We start from the raw sequence: 22,987 nt of genomic DNA on the forward strand, positions 1-22,987 counted from the left end.
TTCATGCAAGTCCTTTGATTTTTTTATTAAGTGCTTTTGTTTGTTTTTTAATTATAAGAATTTTTAATATATTCTGTATTTCAGACACTTATTGGTAATGTGATTTGCCAATATTTCCTTCAAATCTGGAAGCTGACTTTCAATATGTTGATATTGTTCCTTTAGGCACAAAAATTTTAAATTTATATATGGTTCATCTTAATTTTTTATTTTGCTGCTTGTGATTTTGATGTCATTTTCAAAAAATTGTCACCTCCACTTTCATGAAGACTTTTATTTATGTTTTCTTCTAAGAGTTTTGTAGTTTAGGCCTTTATGTTTAGCTCTTTGACATATTTTCAGTGAATTTTTGTATAAGGTGAAAGAAGGTCTACTCACCTATTTACATATTAATATACAGTTTTTACAATAGTGTAACATTTTTGTTTTTTGGTACCTGAGATCGAACTGAGGATCTTGTGCTTGCCAGGCAGGCAGTGGCACCACTGAGCTAAATTCCTGGCCCTCCAATAGTGTAACATTTTAATTCCTTTATTTAACAATTCACTATGTAGTTTTCATATTTCTAGAGCATACAACAAAGATGTTATCAAAATCTACTTCAGAGTTATATTAATTTAATTCCAGTGAGGTATAAAAACATTATTTAGAGAGTTGGGTATGTAGTTCAGTGAAGCTGTGCCTGTCTGGCAAGCACAAGGTCCTCAGTTCAATCTCTGGTACCAAAAAATCCCACATTATTTGTATGTAAGTGCTATTCCCTGTCTCCATGTGCAGTTATTATTATATATATTTGCTTCTAGATATTGTAAAGTCAACAGTATGTACACTTTTATAATTATTAGATTATATACTTTTATCTTTTTAAGAAGCTGAGAGAAAATTATGTGTATAAATGTATAACATATTTATTAAAACATTATATAAATATATAGTCTATGAAAACATTTATTAACCCAAACTGGTAAAAAGGTTAATATAGTAATTACTTTATATTTGGATTTGAGTTACTATCTAGTGTCATTTTCTAAATTCCATACAGCTTTTTCCTTCCTGCCTCCTTTGTGCTATCACTACCAAATATATTTCATTTTCAACTGTATAGGCTTACTTTCTAAATCAGTATAGAAAAGAAATATGAAATTTACTGTCTTTAGTATTTACATAATTACCTTTGTTCTTCATTTTGTGTGTGTGTGTGTGTGTGTGTGTGTGTGTGTGTGCTTAATTACTGTCTGACATCACTTCCCTGTAACCTTAAATATGAGTATAAGGTTTTTCTTTTTTCTGTGTGTATCCTTTGGAAACTTTGTGAGAAATAAAATCTTTAATGTGGACATTTGTCCTATTCTACATTAAATATTAAATGCAGAAGGGCCAGTAAATGCCAATGTAGAAAAGAAGTAGACAGCTTTAGGCCACTAAGGAGAAATAAGGGTTGTCAATGAGCAATAATTTACTAAATATAAAATATAAGATGAAATCAGTTTATGAGAGAAATGAATTCAAAATAGCAATATCCAACATGCTTACATGTGTTACTGTTAGATTTCTCCCTAAATCTAAGTTGTAAATCTACTTTTATTGAATTTTAGTTATAAAGTTACTCTATTTTTGTCATTCTGGAAATTCATGTGTGTGCGTGTGCATGTGTTAAGATTCAGTAACTATATGTCTCTCTCTTTGAAAGCTTTAAGTGACCCAATTAAACCACCTCATTCTCTCACCTGCTTTCCTCAAAGCAAATAGAATTTTGTGAAGTTCTCCATTTCACCGAGAAATGAAAAAATTTTCTTTGACTTTTCTGTATAGATATATAAAATATTTAACACTAACCTCACCAGATTTTCTACTCACAATATATAATCATACCATTTTTATGATAATAAAAGTAAGATTATTTATTTGGAAATTTTTCCATAATTAACCTAGCTTGATTTATGTAAGTCACCCCCAAAATAGTAAATGATTATATGGGCTTTTTTTTTTAAACTTTACTAAAGTTTTTCATAACGGAGCCTCAGATTAGACTTGTAAAGTTCCCCATGAGGCTAGAAATACAAGCCAGAAACACAACATTAGATTTTTCTTTCAGTATACATAGATTTAAGTGAATTTTTCTGTTCTTGAGGTCTCCAAGGTGTCCTGAGGTTTGTGGGCCTGGCAGAAAGTGACATCCTTAATTATAAGTCTAGGAACCCTATAAACTAGGTATCAAACCAGTTTTGCCTAGGAAGGTTTATTATCATTTGTTCTTGAAGTCAACCTTTATCCTGATACTTAAACTGTTTTCCAAAATGATTATACCATTTTCTATTCCCACTATAATTTTATGAGTGAAAACTAATAGTAATTTAATTACAGTCAGTATTGAATTTATGCCCTTCAGACTTTATTGTCATAAGATAAACTGTACTAACTATATAAAAGATACAATCAAAACTAAGTTGTTTTGGGCCGGGGATTTAGCTCAGTGGTTTGGTGGCCTGCCTCACAAGTGCAAGGACCAGAGTTCGATCCCCAGTACAAAAAAAAAAAAACTAAGTTGTTCTTGATTCTAAATTATATGGTCAGAAAAATAGCATCCTTTGTATTTAGACTTTATTTTCCATCTGTAAATCATATTTGTAACAACTTGATTTTATTTTTTCTCTTGATTTACAGTAATTTTCTTAGTTTTAGTTTAGCTTAGTTTTGAATACTTGTATTTTGTTGTTGATATAATATGAACAAAAGTAAATGGCTTTTAAAACCTCATGAAATATGTTCATAAATGCTTATGAAATGGAGAAATTATAGTTTTGCTTTCCATAATTAACCAAAACTTCAATACTTTCTGTTTGAAATTGGAGTGGATTTCATTGGGACTTGATAGATGATATCTAGGAATCAAATTTTAGGGATAAAATAAATTTTTTTTTTTTAAGCTCGCACCCTGCTGTGTTTCTAGAGCAAACAACTCTTCATTATGTAGCTATTCTTCCAGTGATCCAGTTATTTCTTCCTCCTCATTTCTCTGTAGTCTTCGGTTTAATAGCTGCCATTTTTGCTCATTATGTGGGTGCCATCCTATTCATTGGTGGTTTTCCTAACCATCTATTCTTTTATACCTTTTTTATTTATGAAAAATTAAAATTTCATAACTAATAAGAAAATAATAATAGTTGTATACTGTGTATCATTATGTTCAAAGTAGTTACTTTGATTATAAAGCATAAAGCAAAATGATTCTTACAAAATAGTAACAAATAGATAATAACTAAAATCTTTCAAGAATCTAACATAAACCAGTGAAACTGAATGTACCATGTGTTTTATACTAGTAATTTAGCTAATAAAAGAACAATTGAAAATTTTAAGATTACCCAAGGATGAGATAATGCTTGTATATTTTTAGGAAATCCCTGGGTCTGACTTACCTAATTTGAGTAGTGTTGAACACAGAATAAGATAATTATGAGAATTCTAAGCATGCTTAGTGTAATATATCAGTAATCATTTTAAGTGTGAAATTTCTTCAATTGATATAGGAAATAGAATCAATGGGCCCTAATTTAAAATTGATACCTCAGAACTTGGTTTAATGTACTTATCTCATGGTGAATAGTTTTCTAATTTGTTCAGTAGTTGAAGAAATAATGTAGAATGAACATTTTAAAATACTTGGGTCTTATTAAGGTATTCTAAATAATACATGTGATATAATTTCTACTTTTTTACTAATCTATACAGTTTATTAATTTTTTTCTATAGAAGTATACTTACACATCAGTCACTCTCTACTGTTATACTTATATATAGATTAATTAAATTACACTAATTTATTTTCTCCATTGAAAAAATGAAATGGCATTTTGACCTCTCAGGGCATTCTTAGAGAAGTTATTATTATATCTTAGGTGCAATAATAAGAATATGAACATTACTGAGACTCAGTTATAAAGTTCAAGTGGGTGTTTTTTGTTCTGTGCATCTGTGTAAAACTTTAAATACATTAACAGTGGATATTTTGTCTATTGAGGCAGCACTTTAACCTATATGCAACATGACTAATGACTGCACCCAAGTAGTACATTTGTCAGTTGAGTTTAAATAAAAGAATGACAATTGTTATTCTACAGTCTTTTTCCTTTATTAGAAATTACTATTTTTGTCTCATTTTGTACAAAACAGTGCTATTCATTAGTGACTTCAGTGTCTAAGATATAGTATATCAGAGAATTTGTGCAACCAAATTTTTTTTTAAACTCAATAGTGTGTTTCATAATGGGAATTAAGTATGTTAGCTTGACTTACCAACTGTATTTGTTTAATTTAATATTCCATATATCAGAGGATGACTATATAACATGGGTGTTAAGTGAAGCTTAAATCAATGATCTGGCTCTGGGACATGATTTTGAAGTCTGTCTCAGCACTTGAAGCCTTATAGATGTGAGCAAATGACTTGTGGATAATAGACATTTCCTATGAAGTTGTCCTCATTTATTGGCCAAATTTCCATCTGTTCTTTATCTTTTGAGTAGTAGACTTTATAGAGCTGTCTAACTAGTATTATTTTCTGGTGATCTCTTTCTGTGTGATTTATAATTCCATATAATCCTAAGCTTGTGTATAGCTAGAATTATTTAGATATTTTTTAAAAATATAGGGCCGGGGATGTAGCTCAGCGGTTCGGTGGCCTGCCTTGCAAGCGCGAGGACCCGAGTTCAATCCCCGGTACCAAAAAATAAAATAAAATAAAATTTAAAAATAAATAAATAAAAAATATAAAACCAAAAATTGCAAAAGATATTCTGAATTATGAATATCATCAACAAATATTGTGGTATAAAATATATTTCTACTCAAATTAGCATACTTTTCTTCCTTCTGTTTCAAGTCTGAGTAGATTTGGAAAGATAATGGTTTAAGGTAGTGTACTGTTAGTCTCTAAAATGATTAAAGGAAAAAATACATAAGGAGGAAGTCTGTTAGCATGGTACCAAGAATATGTGGGCTGCTGAAGAGACAAAATAAGTTACAGGGTAATTCATGGAAGAGCTTACTTCAAGTCCTTACCTTCATACATTTCTTCCTACTAACTTCTTCAAAACTATAATTAGTTAATATTTGTACATTAATCTTCTTAATGTCTTCTTCTGTTATGTTATATGACAGCAAGGATTGTCTAGCATATTTTTTATCATCAATCCCAGCATATGTTTAAGGTCATGATAGTAAATGCTCAAAAAAGTATTTGTTGAAGATATTTATGAATCTGAATATATGACTTACAAATTAAACTAACAAGTATATATGGAGAACTTGTATATTTAATGTGTATGTAATCAGAATGATATTCATTTTATATGTACATGTCAATATTTAATAGTTATCATTTATTTTGTTATTTAAATTTTATACACATTTTTATTATTTATTTTTCAAAGAAATACAATGAGATGATGATGGTATCATTTCCATTTCATGAGCAAGTAATGTGAAGCATAGGTGGGGAAAATTATTTTCTCTAAGGTCGCATAGGTTGTTACAGATCCTGGCCTTGAGCCACTTGTTTTACTAGCTGTGGATAGTGATATCACCTTTATATGATATGCCCAGTTCTAAGTAAAAAAATTATTAACTAAGTTATGTTCATAATTAAATTATGTATACAATTATCATTAAAATCCAGAAATTGGTAAATATGTTTTATTTTACATATGCTGAAACAGTTTTCATTTTTTATAATACAGATGAAATTTCATAAATCTAAGTTGTCTTATTCACATAAAAGAAAACAAAGTAGCCAAATTTGTAAATTACTTTTCTAAGGCAAGAAAAAAAAATCCTTGGTGATTAATGTAATAATACATAGTAGATTTGGGATGACCTAAATTAATTATTTTCTTGCATGTTCTACAAAAACTAAAGGTCAGCTCATTAAATTTTCTATTATTTCTTTAAAACCAATGCAATTAGCAGTAATATGGAGAGTGAAAGGAAAACTGAGTTAGCAAGATATTTTAATTAACAATGAATTAGTGGAGTGGAATTGGGAAATCCAGGAACAGCCATGGAGATATAAAATAAAAATGAAATTCATCATTGTATTTTATTTGAAATAAAAATAGAATCCCTAAGAACCAGAGATATTCAGTACAGATGATGATCTTTTATGAAATTATATTTAAATCTTTATTTCTAGTAGCAATATATGTCTAATACTTTATATATACTTACATAAAAAAGGGAGATACATATGTTTTCATATGGTATAGGTATTGCACTTAGTTTCACACACATAGAGTGAGACAAAATTGGTAGAATAGGATAGGGAGGAAGTTTTTTACTATATTACCATAATGTTGACAGAAATAAATCAGACAGAGAAGCTTAAATATTTCATGGTCTCTCATATGACAAACCTTTATTATAAGTAAAAAGTAAAATAAAAGATTGATAATAGGAAATAGGAGATAGATCTTTTTCAATTCGGAAGGGGATTAAGAGATGGATTGAGTCAGGAGGAAGTGAAAGGAAAGAACATTAATGAAGTAAGATGTGTTACCAACTCCACACAAGTAATGTAAATGTGTACTGCAAGCATGTGCTATTAAAAATATGAAAGCATAAAATTTTTACTGTTTCAAATAGTAATTTAAATGAAAATTAATAATGACTCCATATAACAAGTTAACTTTCCTACATATAATCATTATTTTAAAATTTTGATTATCATAATTTGATACTGCTTTCAATATTTTTCAACATCTCTGTAATTGATAATTATATCATTTTATACTTTTTAAAATCTGCTTGCTACTTTTTTAATTCATTAAGTTTTATTCATACATTTTCCGTATGCAATATGATGACATCAGAGAGAATCTGTACCTTTGCATAATATATCTTGGTTCTTATTTTTTCCCCATCCCCCTGCCCTCTCTTCAACCCCTCCACCTCTTCATATTAGAAACGCTTTGTTTCCATGTTTACCTTCTCTCATATTTATTCCTTTCCTTACTCCTCCCACTTCACCTTCCCTTTTGGACATTTTCTCCCTAATTCACATCATCTTTTATACATTTTTATCCTTACTTACACTTTCAGTTTCTCACACCAGAGAAACTATTCAGTTTTTACACGTGTGTGTACTATTTGTTTCACTTAAGAGTATGGCCTCCGTGTTCATCCATTTAGCATTCTTTATAACTGAGTAGTAATCCATTGTACAAAAAAATCCCATCAGATTTTCTTTACCTAGTCTCCAGTTAATGGGCAATTAGGCTGTTTCCAAATTTTAGCTATTACAAACAATGCCACTATAAACATGGGTGCACATATATCACTGTGATATTATTCTTTTAATTATTTAGGGGTGATACCCAAAAGGGGAATAGCTGGGTCAAATGGGACCTCCTAGTTTTTTTTAGGTTATCTCCATACTGATTTCCACAGTGGTTGCACCGGATTAAATTCCAACCAAGAGTGGAGAAGGATTCCTTTTTCCCCACAGCATTTATTATTGGTTGAGTTTTTGAGAGCAGCCATTCTTTCTGGAGTGAGGTAGAATCTCAGCATTGTTTTCATTTTCATCTCTCGAATAACCAGTGATGTTGAACATTTTTCATATGTTTATTTGCTGTTTCTGCTTCTTTGAGAAATGTCTGTTCATTTCAGATGCCCATTTTTGGATTGGGTCTTTAAATTTGGGAGGTCTGATTTCTTTGAGTTCTTTATATATTCTAGATAATACGTCTTTGTCTGAGGAAGAGCTGGTGAAAAGTTTTTTCCACATTGTGTTTTGTCTCTTCATACTATTGGTTGTTTCTCTTGCTGTGCAGAAGTGTTTTAATAAGAAGAGATTCCACTTATTGATTCTTTGTGCTAGTTCATGTGCAACTGAGGTTTTGTTCATGAAATGTTTTCCTATGCCAATATCTTCAAGAGTTCTACCTAAATTCTTCCCTCTGGTTTAACGTTTCTGTTTTAATATTTAGATCTTTGCTCCATTTTGATTTTAGTTTAGTGCTGGGTGAGGATATAGGTCTAGTTTGAATTCTTGGCAAGTTGAAACCCTATTTTTCCAGCACAATTTATTAAAGAGGCTATCTTTCTTCCATCAATTGTGTTTGATTCTTTTGTCAAAGATGAAGTGGCCGAGTATGTCTGGAGTTGTTTCTGCATCTTCTGTTTTGTTTTGTTTCTGCATCTTCTAATCTATTCCATTGAATTTCGAGTCTGTGTCTTTGTCAGTACCATGCTGTTTGTATCACAGTAGCTTTGTAGTATAGTTTCTAGTTGGGGAGTATGATACCCCCTACCTTGTCTTTGTTGCCTAGAATTGCTTTTGCTATTCTAGGTCTCTTCTTCTTCCAAATGAAGTTTTGAATTGTTTTCTCAAGTTCGGTGACCCATACTGTTGGAAGTTCAATTGGGATTGCATTGAATCTATATAGTGGTTTTGGAAGTATGGTCATTTTCACTATATTGGTTCTTCCTGCCTAGGAGCAAAGGATGTCTTTCTATTTACTGATATCTTCATTGATTTTTTTTTCATAGTGCTGTAATCTTCAGAGCAGAGGTCTTTGATTTTCTTCGTTAGGTTGATTCCTAGGTATTTCATTTTTTTGGATGCTGTTGTGTAAGGAGTTGTTTCTCTAGTTCCTTTTTCTGTGATTCTGTTTTCCCTGTATAGGAAAGCTATTGCTTTTTGAGTGTTGACCTTATATCCAACTACTCTATTGAATTTAGTTATTAAATCTAGAAGACTTTTGATGGAGTTCTTGGGATCTTGTATATAGAGTATCATGTCATCTGAAAGTAATGACAATTTAACTTGTTTCCTTTCTTTATTGCTTTTATTTCTTTCATTTGTTTAATTGCTGTGGCTAATGTTCCCAGAACTACATTGAACAGGAATAGTGATAGTGGACATCCTTCTCTTGTTCCTGATTTTAGCGTGCAGTTTTTCAGTTTTTGACATTTAATATGATGTTGGTTTTGGTTTTCATATCAGATTGAGATAAAGACCATCTGTTCCAATTTTCTGTAGGGTTTTTATCATGAATGGGTGTTGGATTTTGTTGAACACTTTTCCTGCGTGTATTGATATGATCATATTTTTTCCCCCTTGGCTCTGTTAATATATTGTATTTCATTTATTGATTTGTGTATGTTGAACCGTCCCTGTATCCCTGGGATGAATTCCACTTGGTTGGGTGTATGATTTTCTTGATGATCTTCTACATTCTGTTTACCAGTATCTTACTAAGGATTTTTGTATCTATGTTCATTAGGGAGATTGGCCTGACATTCGCTATTTTGGTTGGATCTTTCTCTGCTTTGGGGATCAAGGTGATACTTTCACCTTGGGAAGTATTGCTTTCCTTTCAATTTCACTGAAGTATTTAAATAGTAGTCACAATAGTTCTCCTCTAAGTATCTGGTAGAATGCAACAGTGAAGCCATCAGAACCTGGGCTTTTCTTCATTAGGAAGTTTTTTTTTTGGTTGATATTTTTTTGGTTGATAATTTTGTTGGTTGATATTGGGTTGTGTAAAATTTTTAGGTCTTCATTCAGATTTGGTAATTCATATGTATCTAGAAATCTGTCCATATCTTCTGTGCTTTTTGGTGTATAGATTCTCAAAAGTTCTCATGATACTCTGGATTTCTGCTCAGTCTGTTGTAATTTCACCTATTTCATTCCTATTTGCATGGATTTGTGCCTTTTCTTTCCTTTTAAACAAGATTGAGTAATGGTTTGTCAATTTTGTTTATTGTTTTGATGAACCAACTCTTCATTTTTTTTTTTTTTGGTATCATTCTCTTAGTCTCCATTGCATTGATTTCTGCTGTGATCTGTATAATTTCCTCCCTTGTGTTAGATTTTGGTTTGTCCTGCTCTTCTTTTTCTAGAAGCTTAAGCTTCAGCATTTACATTGTTAGCATTGTTATGAAATTCTTGCAGTTTCTTTTTCTATTGATTTCTAATTTCTTTGCACTATGATCTGATAATATACAGTGGATAATTTCACTTCCTTTGCATTTACTTAAACATGTTCTATGAACAAGTATATGGTCTATTTTGGAAAATGACCCATGTGCAGCTGAAAAGAATGTGTATTCTGATTTTTGGGGGTGGGACACTTTGTAAACATCTGTTAAGTCCATTTGTTTAAGAGTTTGACTGACTTCCAGTATTTCAATGTTTATTTTATTTCTGATTGATCTATTTGTGATAGTAGGGTACTGAGGTCCCCCACTATTATTGTATTATTGCTTATTTGATTTTTCATGTCCATTAATATTTGCTCTATATAGTTGTGTGCACTACTATTAGGTGCATATATATTTGTGATTGTCATCTCTTCTTCTTCGATTGTTCTTTTTACAAGGATGTAGTAAACTTCTTTGTCTCTCCTAATTAGTGTTGTTTTGAAATCCATTTGTTCTGCAAATAGGATAGCTACTCCTGCTTTACTTTGGTTTCCTGTAGTGTGGAGTATTGTTTTTCACCCTTTAACTTACAGTCTATAAGTTTCTTTTTTAATTAAATGTGTTTCTTGTATGCGGCATATTGTTAGATCTTGCTTCTCCACCCATTCTGCCAGTCTGGTTTTTTGATTGGTGAATTGGAACCATTAACATTGATGTTTATAACTGATACATATTTTATCCTTGTAATGACCTTTTACTATTGTTAGATTCTCCCCCTTTACATTTAATTTCTTGTCTTGCCAGATGGATTCATTCTGCTGGGCTTCATGGGTTTGTGGCCCTCATTGTCTTTTCCTAGGATAGTTTTTAAATTTTTTTGGAGTGCTGGTTTAATATTCATGAAGTTCCTCAGGTGTTCTTTGTCGTGAAAGTGTCTTATTTCTCCATCAGTTTTGAAAGATAGTTTTGCAGGGTACATCAATCTGGGTCAGAGTTTGTTTTCTTTTATGGCTAGAAATACTTCACTCCAGGCTCTTCCAGATTTGAGGGTTTGTGTTAAAACATCTTCTTTGACTCTGATGGGCTTTCTTTTATATGTGATTTGTTTCTTTTCTCTGCATTTAGGATTTTATTCTTCTTTTGGGGTTCTGGAATCTTGACAATTATATACCTAAGTGTAGACTGTTTTTGATCACAGGTAATTTGATTCATATATGAGTCATTTATCTGTTTGTCAAATTCTTTCCACCTACTTGGGAAGTTTTCTGCCATTAGTTCTATGAAAAGTGTTTTGCACTATCTCCTGTGCATTTATTGACTCCGATCAGTTTGTTTGTTTGTTTGTTTGTTTGTTTTTGTAACAGGGATGGAACTTGGGACCTTGCACTTGTGAGGCAGGTAGAAGTACCACTGAGCTAAATCCCCAGCCTTGATTCCAATCAATCTTACGTTATTCTTCTTTATATCATCCAGCAGCTGCTGAATTGATTTGTCATGGTCCCTTTCTATTTTCAAGAATTTTTTTTTTACTGGTCACTAATTCCAATCCTGTCTTCTAAATCTGATATTTTGTCCTCACACTGCCTCATTCTGTTGCATAAACTTTCAGTGGATTTTTTTAATCTCCTGGATATCTGTTTTCATCTACTTTATGGATTTCATTTGTTGCCTGTGCTGCGATTCCATCATTTTCCTCAGCTTCTCTATTTTTTTTTTAAATCTGTGTCTGCTCTAGAGTTATTAATTATGTCTTTCACTATGGACACTATCTCTGTTGTTGTCTAAGAAATTATTTCTGATTTTATTTTTCCAGATCCTCTTTCGTTGCCAGTTCAGGGAGTCCAGGTGGTTGAGTTTCATATTGTTCCATTTATTTGCCCCTTGGAATTGTCCTTAGTGATCTGTAAATCTGGTTTTGAGTCTTGTTTAGGTGTCTTTTTATTTCCACTGATGCAGTGTGCTGCCCATTTATTAAGATGATTCTTTACTCTCCCAGTGGGCTTCAATTCTCGACAAGATCAGAGAGGCCATCTCTCTGCTGCTCTTCACTGTACCAATTCCTGTGTTAGAAATATGGCCTTTTAGATCCCCATACTGGGCTGTTGTCCTGGAAGGCCTTTGGCTTGGGCATATGCACCCAGTTCACTGGTGTCTGGGTGAGTTTAAGGCTCAGGTCTGCACACCCTTACTGATGGTATTGTGTGGGCCTCTGACTGGGGTCTGGTGGGTGGCACAGCTGTTTTCCAGGCAAGCCTTTGGCTGAGCCCTGTGAACTCACACCACGGTTGTCTAAGCAGCCTTCTGGCTGGGGTCTACTCGCACTTACCAGTGGTATCTGGGCAGGACTCTGGCTAATGCCCGTGCATCTGCGCTGCTGTTGTCCAGGCTGGCTCTTGCCTGGGGCCTGTGTGTACTTACCAATATATTTGCTTCCTACCATTTTAAGAATGCTGCTATTTTATTCAGTTCTACCTATGAACCTAATTCTTATTTTTATGTTTTACCCTTTTGAAAATTTATTTTAACTAATACTTGAAAAGGTAAAAATTATTAATGAGTTATAATACCATATGTTTTACATATATATATTTTCCCACAGCATTTTTAAAAGAGGTTGATTTTTCTCCAGTATATATATTTTAGCTCCTTTGTCATAAATCTAGTGACTGTAGGTACATGGATTTGTTTGTATCTTCTCTGGCCCATTGGTCTACTTGCTCATTTTTATGCCAGTATCATGTTTTTGTGACAGTGGCTTTGGCTTTGAAATATAACTACAAATCTGGTAGTTTGATGTCTGCAATATTGCTTCTCCTCTCCTGATTGATTTGGCCATTGTGGATCTTTTCTGATTCCATATGAATGTTACTATTTTTTTTTCTAGTTCTGTGAAGAATGTTGTTATTTTAATAGGAATTGCATCAAATTGGTAGACCAGTTTGGTAATATAGCCCAATTTTACAATATTAGTCTTTCTTTTTTTAAATTAATTTTATTGCTACATTTAAGGTATACATTATAATGACATTCATCATTGGAAATTTGCACCTTTACATAGTCTACCTTTTCCCTATTCCCCTGCCCTCCTTTCAACCCTTCCGCCCTTCCCTATCTACAAAGACTTTGTTTCCATGTATTTCTTTTTCTCGTGTTAATTCCATTCCCATCTTTTTTTCCCCTACCCTTCCCACTTTCCTTTCCCCTGTGCACCTTTTCTTCCTATTTCACATTATCAGTTATACCTTTTAGTCCTTATTTACACTTTCAGTTTCTCACATTAGAGAAACTATTGGTATTTATACACATTTATTTCACTTCAGTATTGCCTCAGTGTGCATCCATGTAGCTATAAATGTCTCTAGTTTTTCATTCTTTATGGCTGAATAGTACCCCCTTTTTTTTTTCACCACACATTTTCTTTATCCGGTCTCCTGTTGATGGCAATTGGGCTGCTTCCAGCTTTTAGGTATCATGAATTGTGTTGCTATGAACATGGGTGCACATATATTACTGTGGTATGATTTTTTTAATTCTTTGGGGAGTATACTCAGCAAGGGAATAGCAGGGATCAAATTGGACCTCCAATCCTAGTTCTTTGAGGTATCTCCATACTAACTTCCATAGTGGTTGCGCCATTCTACACTCCCACCATCAGTGGAGCGGGCTTCCTCTTTCCCTACAGCCCTGCCAGAATTTACAGTATTAGTTTTCAAATCTGTCCTGTCTTTAATATCTTTCTTTAGTATTGTATAATTTTCATTGTAGAGGCCTTTTACTCCCTTGGTTAGGTTGATTTCCTAGATTTATTTTGAAACTATTACAAATGGAATTCTTTTTCTGATTTATGCTTCAGTGGGTTCATTATTGCCAAATTTTGCTTGATTTTAATATCATGTCATATTGCTGTATATATCAGATCTGAAAGTCTGATAGGGCCAGGGATTTAGCTTAGTGGTTCTGCCACCTGCCTTTCAAGCACAAGGTCCCAAATTTGATCCCTGTACAAAAAAAAAAAGAAAAAAGAAAAGTCTTCTGGTGGAGTTTTTTTGGGTCTTCTGTATAAAGAATCACATCATCTGTATTATAGCTTAGATCCAGACTGTTCCCCCAAAAGCTCATGCACTTAGAGGTTGTATTAATGGGAGAACTGCAGCTGACTTGCTATTAAGAGTTGGGGATTTGTTGGAGGTGGCCACTGCAGATATGTACTTGAAGGGTATATCTCTTTCCCAGGCTCCTCCCTTCATTCACTGTATTCTGGCTACCATAATATGCAAAGTTTTCCTTCTTCAGACCCTTCCACCACTTCCTTCCTGCCTTTGACTCATCTGGCTATGGAACGAAACAGCATAAACTGCTCCTCTTTTAACTTGTGATTTTAGACATTTTGTCCAGGCTACAACTAAAGTCACTAAGACAATTTGCAAAACAGGATGATTTGAATTTTTTCCTTTTCTACTCATATCTTGTTTGTTTCTTTCTCTTGCCAGATTGCTCTGGCTAGTTTCAAGTGCTATAGTGAAAATGGTTAGAGTGGATGCCTTTATTTCATTCCTAGTTTTAGAAAAATGCTTTTATTTTTTCCTTCTTTGCTATGATGTTAGCTAGGGGTTGGCATATATGGCTTTTGTCAGTTTGAGGGAAGATACTTCTACAACTGTTTTCTTTAAGGGTTTTATCATGAAGGGATGTTGGATTTAGTTTACAGCTTTTGCTGCATCTAGTGAGATAATCACATCACCTTTTTTGTCCTTGATTCTGTTAATGTAGTGTATTACATTTATTGATTTATTGTGTTGAACCAGCCTTGCATCCCCAGGATGAAACCAATTTGGTTATGAAGAATGATCTTCTTAATGTATTTTTTAATTCTCTTTGCAAGGATTGTATTGAGGAGTTTTGCATTTGTGTTTATCAAGGGTATTATCGGTCTGTAATTTTCTATTTTTTGTTGAGTCTTTGTCTAGTTTTGGTGTCAGGGTAATGCTGGCTTCAGAGAATGAATTTTTATATACTCCTTCATTTTCTATTGCATGAAAAATTTTAGGAGCATTGGTGTTTGTTCTCTAATAGTCTGGTAAAATTGAGCAGTAAATCTATTGAGTCTGAGCTTTTTTATTAGAGATTTTATTACTGCATCAATATCATTTCTTATAGGTCTCTTTAGATATTTTTATTTCTTCATGGTCCATTCTGGTAGGTCATTTGTTTCTAGAATTTTACCTATTCTAGATTCTCTGATTTATTGGAATATAAGTTTGCAAAATAATTTCTAATCTCTGGTTTTCAGTGGTGTCTGCTCATTTCACTTTTTTTCCATTTCAAATTTTGTTAATGTGTGTTCTCTTCTTCCTTCAGTAGTTTTTCCTAAGAGTTCGTTATTTTCTTTTCAAAGAACCAACTCTTTTATTAATTGAGCCTTTGTATTTTTTTTTTTTAGTCTCAGTTTCATTAATTTTTACTCTCATCTTTCCTATCTCTTTCCTTATACTGTTTTTTTTTTTTTTAGTCTCAGTTTCATTAATTTTTACTCTCATCTTTCCTATCTCTTTCCTTATACTGTTTTTTTTTTTTTTTTAAAGGGGGGTGATTTCAGTCACTTTGTTTTTCTCATGTAGGTACTAAGCATTTCCCTTAGAACTGCTTTCATTATACTCTATAGGTTCTGATATATTGTATTTCCATTATCATTTGATTCTAGTAATTTTAAATTTCTCCTTTGGATTTTTCCCGCTGTTATCCATTTATCATACAAGAGTATATTTTTCACCCAGTTGAACTTTAGTCTTGTCAGTTGGAAGGAAGAGTACCCACAGTAGCCATGTAGCCTGGCCTATTAGGAGGCCTCATTCTAAGCAGTGTAGGCCTTGGGGTGGGGTTGGCAACTTCAGAGCTGCAAGTTTGGCTGTGGTAGCAAATGGGCTTGAGCAACCCTCACCATGTGGCAGTGGTGGCCATAGCAGTTTCTTCTTTCCTTGTAAATGTTGGCAGCCAGGCCTAGAGAGGGTGGTGCCCTGTTCTCAGTGATAGCAAAACTTTTAGAGCTATCAGTGATACAAACATTCCACTTTGGCACATGCTGTAGGTTCTCTACCAATACCATAGAGCCTGACCTTGCTGGGGCTGGGGCTGGGGCTGGGGTTGGGGCTGGGACAGGAGACATTTGGGCAGGGACAGGCTTTGTAAGAGGTGACCCAGAGTCTGCTGTTGTGCTTGGATGCCAGTTTTAGGAGAGGTGCTAACTTTGACTCCTGGAACCAGATAGTAGAGGAGATAGGTGAATATTAGATATTAGCAGGATACCTTAATAAAGAAGCCCAAGCTCAACACAGTAATTCTTAATTCACAGAATTTTGAAAGAAAACCAGAAATAAAATCGCAACATGCTCAGAATTCTGAAGAACATCTTTACAGCCTAGACTCAAGAATAATTTAAATTGTAGAACCCAGAAAAGCTAGAGCCAAACCTAAATAATATTCTCGTCTTTCTTTTCTTTTTTTTTTGTTTTGGTACCAGGGCTTGAACTCAGGACCTTGCACTTGCAAGGCAGGCAGCAGAACCACTGAGCTACATCCCCAGCCCAAGAATATTCTTATATATAATAAAGACTTTATTTGATATGTTCAGGCTGTCCTGTTAAAAAAGAATTTTCGCAACTAGTAAAGAAAAGAACTTAGAATTTGAAGAAGATGAGGAAGGAGGTGATGCTAGAGCAGGTTCTCCTGATTCTTTTCCTGCTAGAGTTTCTGGTATCCTATTATGAAGGTTGTAATTAGAGGCAGAAATAACATTGTTCAGTTTTAGAATTGAAAAAAATGGCCTGAAAGACCCTAGGCAATACGTTGATCCCTGTGTTACAATTAACATAAAAAAACCTGAATGACATAGGTTAATATTTGTGCAAAATACTCCTGTGGCTTCAAGCAAAGGAAATACATATGTTCATTTTAATGTGGACATTGAGTTTCAGAGCATGTTGAAAAATTAACCAGAGTTGCAGCTATCTTCTTTGAATTCAAACACTGCAAAGCTTAAAACAGTATTTACCAGTACCAGGTGTTTTGTTTTCATGAGGATGGATGAGATTAAACCTGAGCCAACTGTAATAAAATTATACAGGAAATCACTGACTTTAAAAGAATGAAATTACAGTTATTGACAAAGAAATCACCTTAACTTCATCTACATCAAACTTTGTACAAGGAATGAGCATGGCATGAATAATCTGCAACTTCTGTGAATCTTTCCACTCAGTAGAAACTATCATGTAGGTAAAATATCCACTCTTCTATAGGCAAGAAGTAGGCTATGGTTGTGCCAGCCAGCGAGTAAGTCCATTGTGTGGATAACAGTGTGGAACTCAGATTCCAGCACATCACTGTGTATAAGACTTCTTTGGCTACAGGCTTATTGTAGATGTTTTTAATGTTTTTAGTTTTCTATTGTGCAACTAATAGTCTATTTCATAATTTACCAGTGTTCCTACCCTGCTTCCTAGAGCTGTGCTATTTTGGTAGATTTGCTTATCAAACTTAAGGCAGTAATATGAATGTGTTAAAGTTTACACATATGCACACTTTTTTTCCAGTATGCTGTTTTGGTTTGAGTTAACATCAAATTCTAGGTTAAGACGCATAAGTTAGTACCAAATTGTATAGAGAAGAATTGGACTAGTCATGCTACATAATGTCTATATGGAAGGGTATAGGTTGCTCCTTACACACAATCCCTGAATCAATCTGATCTGATAGTTCTCCTGCTTAGAAATGATGTGCTTTGCCCAGATCAGCATCCCATATGGGAGTGTATCCAGATGATAGCTGCAGTTTTTACCCAATGGCTAGATTCTTCTTCTGAAATTGAGCATATTTTAGTCATGTTGATTAGCTGTTCTACATCACATTGTTATTTTTTCTGATAATGTTTGTAGGAGTAACATTGGAAGCATCTCCAAATCAAAATTTTAGATGGGTTTGCAGTGTTTTTTAAGTCATGTCATCTAAAATTGAGTCATGTGTTAATGAGATACTGCTAATGTAACTTGTTTTTCCAACAACTGATTGTTAAACCTTAAAACTTGCATACCTTCTTAGAGTGATGATTGTGCAAACCTAGAATTATACTCTGTTTTTAAAGTATGCATAGGTAGATTTTTTAAAAAGCCATTTAGTTCCTATCTAGATATATTGACATTCATCCATATGAAAATGTACAGGTCATTAGTTTATTACAATTTTAACTATTTGTATGATTTTTAATTATTATAAAAGGATAAACTTTCATAGTACATATACAGTAAATATTTGACACACAGACCATTAATATGTGTGATGGGCTTTCTGATTTAACCCACATATTTTAACACTTGTTATTTTAAATGAGCAATGTGTGAGCAGAATGCAGTACCAGAACATTGCCTATATTTAAACTAATATAATAACCCAAGTTATACCATGCAGTATTTTTTTAAATAAGTAACTACAGTTAAGTTGGTATAGCCTTTGTACCTCAAGAGATCTAGTCTTTACTTTTAGTTGAGGTCAGTTCTGTTCATTAGGTAAATGTTAATAAAATCTATATGAGCCTAAAATAATTCTCAATTCAGTATTCTGTTTCATCTTGATTGGATTAATTTCAAATGCTGAAATGATTCAATCCACTATAGCTCTAGGACAGTGATGGGGTGAACCTTTTAAGAGCTTTCAGTGATAACAAATAGCCCTGTGTGGTACATGCCATACTTTCACCACTACTCTAGGAGAAGAATTTGCCTTAATATATTACTTTTTCTTTCAACTCTTATTAAACTCTTGAGTTGTCAAATCTTCAGATGGAAAACACCTGAAAGGGCAAGAGACCCACATCTCTATATCATGTACACGTTCAAAGGTGTTCAGTATCCTGTGCAATACTCAGTACCTCTGTTTAATGTTGGTGATAAGACCTAAAAAAATTATCCTCTAAATACCAATAAAATGTAGCAAAACTGAAAAAAAGCATGCAGTATTAGTCAATGTCTGTGTGTGTTTGTAGTTTATGTGGTTTCTTTAGCTGTTGATTTCAACTTTCATTCCACTGTGGTCTGATAAGTTTGTTTCAGTACTTTTGTATTTATTGGGACTTGTTTTATAGCCTTAAAAATAGTCTGTTTTGGAAAAAGTTCCATAGGCCACTGAAAAGGTGTTTTTGGATAAAGAATTCTGTGAATAACTGTTAAATCCATTTTACCTATAGTGTAACTAATATATCTTTGTTGATTTGGATAGGAAGATATTCAGTTGACCTATTAATGAGAGGGAAGTACTTAAGTTCCTTGCTATGATTGTATTGATCTCTGTCCTTTTATGTAAAATAGTGTTTGTTTTATGAAATTGAATGTGGTTTTGTTCCGTGGATATATGACATAATAAAACCAGTGAATATTTAATTAAAACATATAGCAGTAAAAGACATATTGCCATTAATCCCGCTCAGAGTACTCCCACTCACTTCAAACAGACTTATCTCATCATTCCTGCCACTTTCTAAGGCAGTTTTGGAAATTCTCTTTTGTGATTATCTTTAGTTGTGATGGCATGGCTGCCTTCAAGTCCTAAATCAATTCAAAATGTTTGTCTTTCATGCTGATTTTGACTGGGGAAGAGCTAAATGTCCCAACTATCAGATTTGGTGAATAAGGTAGATGAGGACACACTAATATTTTTATGGAACTTCTTTTCCATTGGATGGCACTTGGCCAAAGTATTTGTCATTTTTTTAATCACAGCTTGTAAAAACACAAAGAGGAATTCCAGAAGTGGTTCAGAAAGTGGCAAAAATGATGGTATAAGTATGTTCAAAGTGAGAGGGAATATTCAGAGAAATATTAAAGGCAATGTCATTTACTGTAAAAAATTTTTATAAAGTTTAAACAATCACCATGTATTTTTGTCATACTTCTATATTTCTAATTGTTATCTCCTCTTGGTGAACTCTTATATCAGTATGTATTGGCTTTGTTTATCTCTTCTGACCAGTTTTGGTTTGAAGTCTACTTTGTTAGAAGAATATAGCTACTTCTTTTTGCTTTTGGACTCCAGGCACTTATAGTATCATTTTATTTCCTTTCACTTTCATTCTATGTATATCTCTGTGGATTAAGTGTTTTCTTGCAGGCAGCATATAGTTCTTAATTTTAAGTCCAGTTGTCCTAAATGTGTTTTTATTAATTGGAGAGGCCATTTACATTGTTATTTTTAAAAGGTATTTAGCAGTTCCTGTAATTTTGTTATTTTTCTGTTGTTTTATTTATTTCTGTTTCTAACTCATTTAACTCTTCTCCAAGTGAGATGTATTCTTTCTTTTGGCCTCGTGGTTGTTGTCCTTATTATCTCTGTTTAGGACTTCTTTATGTGTTTTCTGCAGTGTTGGCTTTGTGGTCATGAAAGTTTTAAATTTATCTTTATCACAGATGACCTTCTAAGTATGAATGAGATCTTTGTGGGATATAATCATTTGGGTTGGCAGTAGTTTTCTATCAGGGCTTGAAAACCTTCATTCTAAGTCCTCCTGACTTTAAAGGTTTTGGTTGAAAAAACTACTATTCTGATGAATTCCCCTTATAAGTGATTTGACACAATCTCTGTCTAACAGCTTTTAGTATTCTTTTTCTATTTCTAAATTTCTGGAATTTTAACTGCCAAACACCATGAAGAGGTACTTTTTTTATTATTTCTATTTGGGGTTCTGCACACATTCTGTACCTATGTATTAACCTCATTACCCAGATTTGAGAAATTTTCTGGAATAATTTCACTAAATAGTTTCTTTAAAATTTTCATTAGCTTATAATTCAACCCCCTTCCTAAGGCCATTGATTCTTCAGCATGTTTTTTAAGAGTGGATAATTTTTTCATTATTTCATTATTACTGAGTGTTTTAAGACAAGTCCTAATATCCTTTCTTCTGATCCATTTTGTGTATTGCCAAGAGTTTCAGTTTAGCTTTTTGAGTTATTCAGATTTTCATTTCCAGGACTTATGCATGATTTTTGTTTCAAAATTTGTATCTCTTTACTGAGGTGGGTTTTCATATCCTTCATTTCCTTATGCTTATTTTTATCTGTGTTGAGCTCATTAATCATTTTAGTAATTTATTTCTTCAGCTGCTTATTTGATTGTTTTTTGATCTAATTAATCAATTTAACTTAGTTTGTTCTCTATTTAATCAATATTACTTAAGTGACTACAGTTGTAATCTTATTGGTTGACCATAGTTTTGTCCCACCTCATACCCACCTTGTGATTTTCCATTGGATCAGTATTATCTAAGCAACTATACTTGTAGTCTTATTAGTTGACTATAGTTTTGTTATACCTTATACCCACCTCACCTCATGGTTTTGCTCTATAACACTCCCTTGAGAAGCAAAGTCTTTGGGAGACCCACTCTCTGGGCCCCTTTCTGTCTCTGTTAGACAGAAGCTATCTTACTCTCAGAATATTTCCTACTCTTAACTTCTGTTGTTCCTAGAATTCTTTCATCAGTTTTTAGAGAACACAAATTCAGTGTATCTGGATTTATCTTCTCAGGTTGGGAGTTAAAATATTTTCCTTAGGTCCATGTGTCATCCCTATATCATATGCCCTATTATCAACAGCAACTATAAAGGCAAAAGCAGTATCACTTATAAACACTTACATATGCACGTATTAATTTCCCCAGGCAAATATAAAAAGAAACACCAATAAATATGTAAATAAAACCAGATTTGATATTTCCTCTTGTAGTGGTATTTATTATATTGCGATCAATTCTTGGATGTTGCCTGACTAGGGGTAGGCTGGTGAAAGTATTCATATTTTTAAATTCGGAGTTCTCTGTCCAATTAGGAATGCTGTTCAGAAGAGGCAAGAGGTCTACCAGTGTGCTGAACTGGCTCATACCTACTGACATAATCTCTTCCCTATATAAGAATAGGAGGTGAGGTAGAAACTCTAGGCTGTCTGCTGAGTGTGTGACTTGCATAGTCCATGGACAGGTCCACAGAATGCACCTGAGTTCTCTGATTTCCCAGACTTCGTTTTTGGAGATGTAAATGGCCAGTGTCTCCAGGCCCCTCTTTATTATTTAGGTCTCTGGGCAGATTGAAGGGATAGATGCCTAGCTATACAGACCTGGCTTTCTACTTGACCTTGTAGAGATGCCTGCCGACTGAAAACCCCTCTTGCCATAAATAAACAAACAAAGAAAAAATAAATAAATAAGTGTTGCCTGCCACTCTATTCAAATTGCTGCAGATTTGTACTCAGCAAAGTCTCTTAGCTCACTGAGGTTCTTCTCTCCTAGAGTTTAAACTCTTTAGAAGCAAGGCCTGGAGTCTTTCTCCTGACTTTGTGATTTTATTGTATCTTACTCACCTTTTTGTCTGTCCCTAGCTACTAGGGCAGGTGTCTGTTTTTCCCTGCAGCACAGCTGCAGTTACTTCTTGGAGGAACAGAAAAGTGTGGGATTTTCTATTCCTAGGCAGATGTATATATCTACTGAAGGTGGCTTCTCATCTCAACTCTGCCTTCCTCCATCTCTTGTTTGTTCTACCAAGGCAAGGAATCTTTGGAGGGGGATGCTTCTAAGGTGGCTTCCCAATGTGACCCTGTCTAAATCAGGAGAGGAAACAGGAAGTATTACTCCTATCACTGGTTGGTTGCAGTTAGATCTCCTATTTCTCAGGATATACGTGTCACTATGTAGCAGCAGAGTCTGTGTTAATAAGAGTATGCTGAATTTTCTCTTTTACTGCTGCGTGGGAGGAAAACTTTCTTCTCCTTCAGTAAGCTGCATTGTTAATTTAGTGCCAGAGTTAATTTACTTATCTTTCTAAACACCAGTATTTCAGGGTTTTGTCTGGTCACCAGCTCTGTCACATTTCAGTCCCACAACTTCCTTTGGTACCCTTATCCCTTCACATACTTGTTTTGGAAAAATATTCTGGAATGACTTGTGCATGTAGGATGCTTGCTGTCCTCCATCTCCCAACTCAGCTGTTGAGTTTTTAAGAGTTTCTTATAGTTTCTGGATATT

The 22,987-nt window shown here is 33.6% G+C and overlaps 1 protein-coding gene and 1 pseudogene across 7 annotated transcripts in view; both read left to right on the forward strand.

Annotated features, from left to right (window-relative positions):
• The window catches only part of Gphn (gephyrin), a 559,105-nt gene that overhangs the window by 173,169 nt on the left and 362,949 nt on the right, over positions 1 to 22,987 (forward strand). The gene's annotated exons all lie outside the window — the stretch shown is intronic.
• On the forward strand, positions 16,114 to 17,137 carry LOC104877204 (annotated as a pseudogene).

Source organism: Fukomys damarensis, unplaced genomic scaffold, assembly GCF_012274545.1.
Source record: "Fukomys damarensis isolate Sample0158 unplaced genomic scaffold, DMR_v1.0_HiC HiC_scaffold_21, whole genome shotgun sequence".
In the NCBI taxonomy this organism is placed as follows: Eukaryota; Metazoa; Chordata; class Mammalia; order Rodentia; family Bathyergidae; genus Fukomys; species Fukomys damarensis.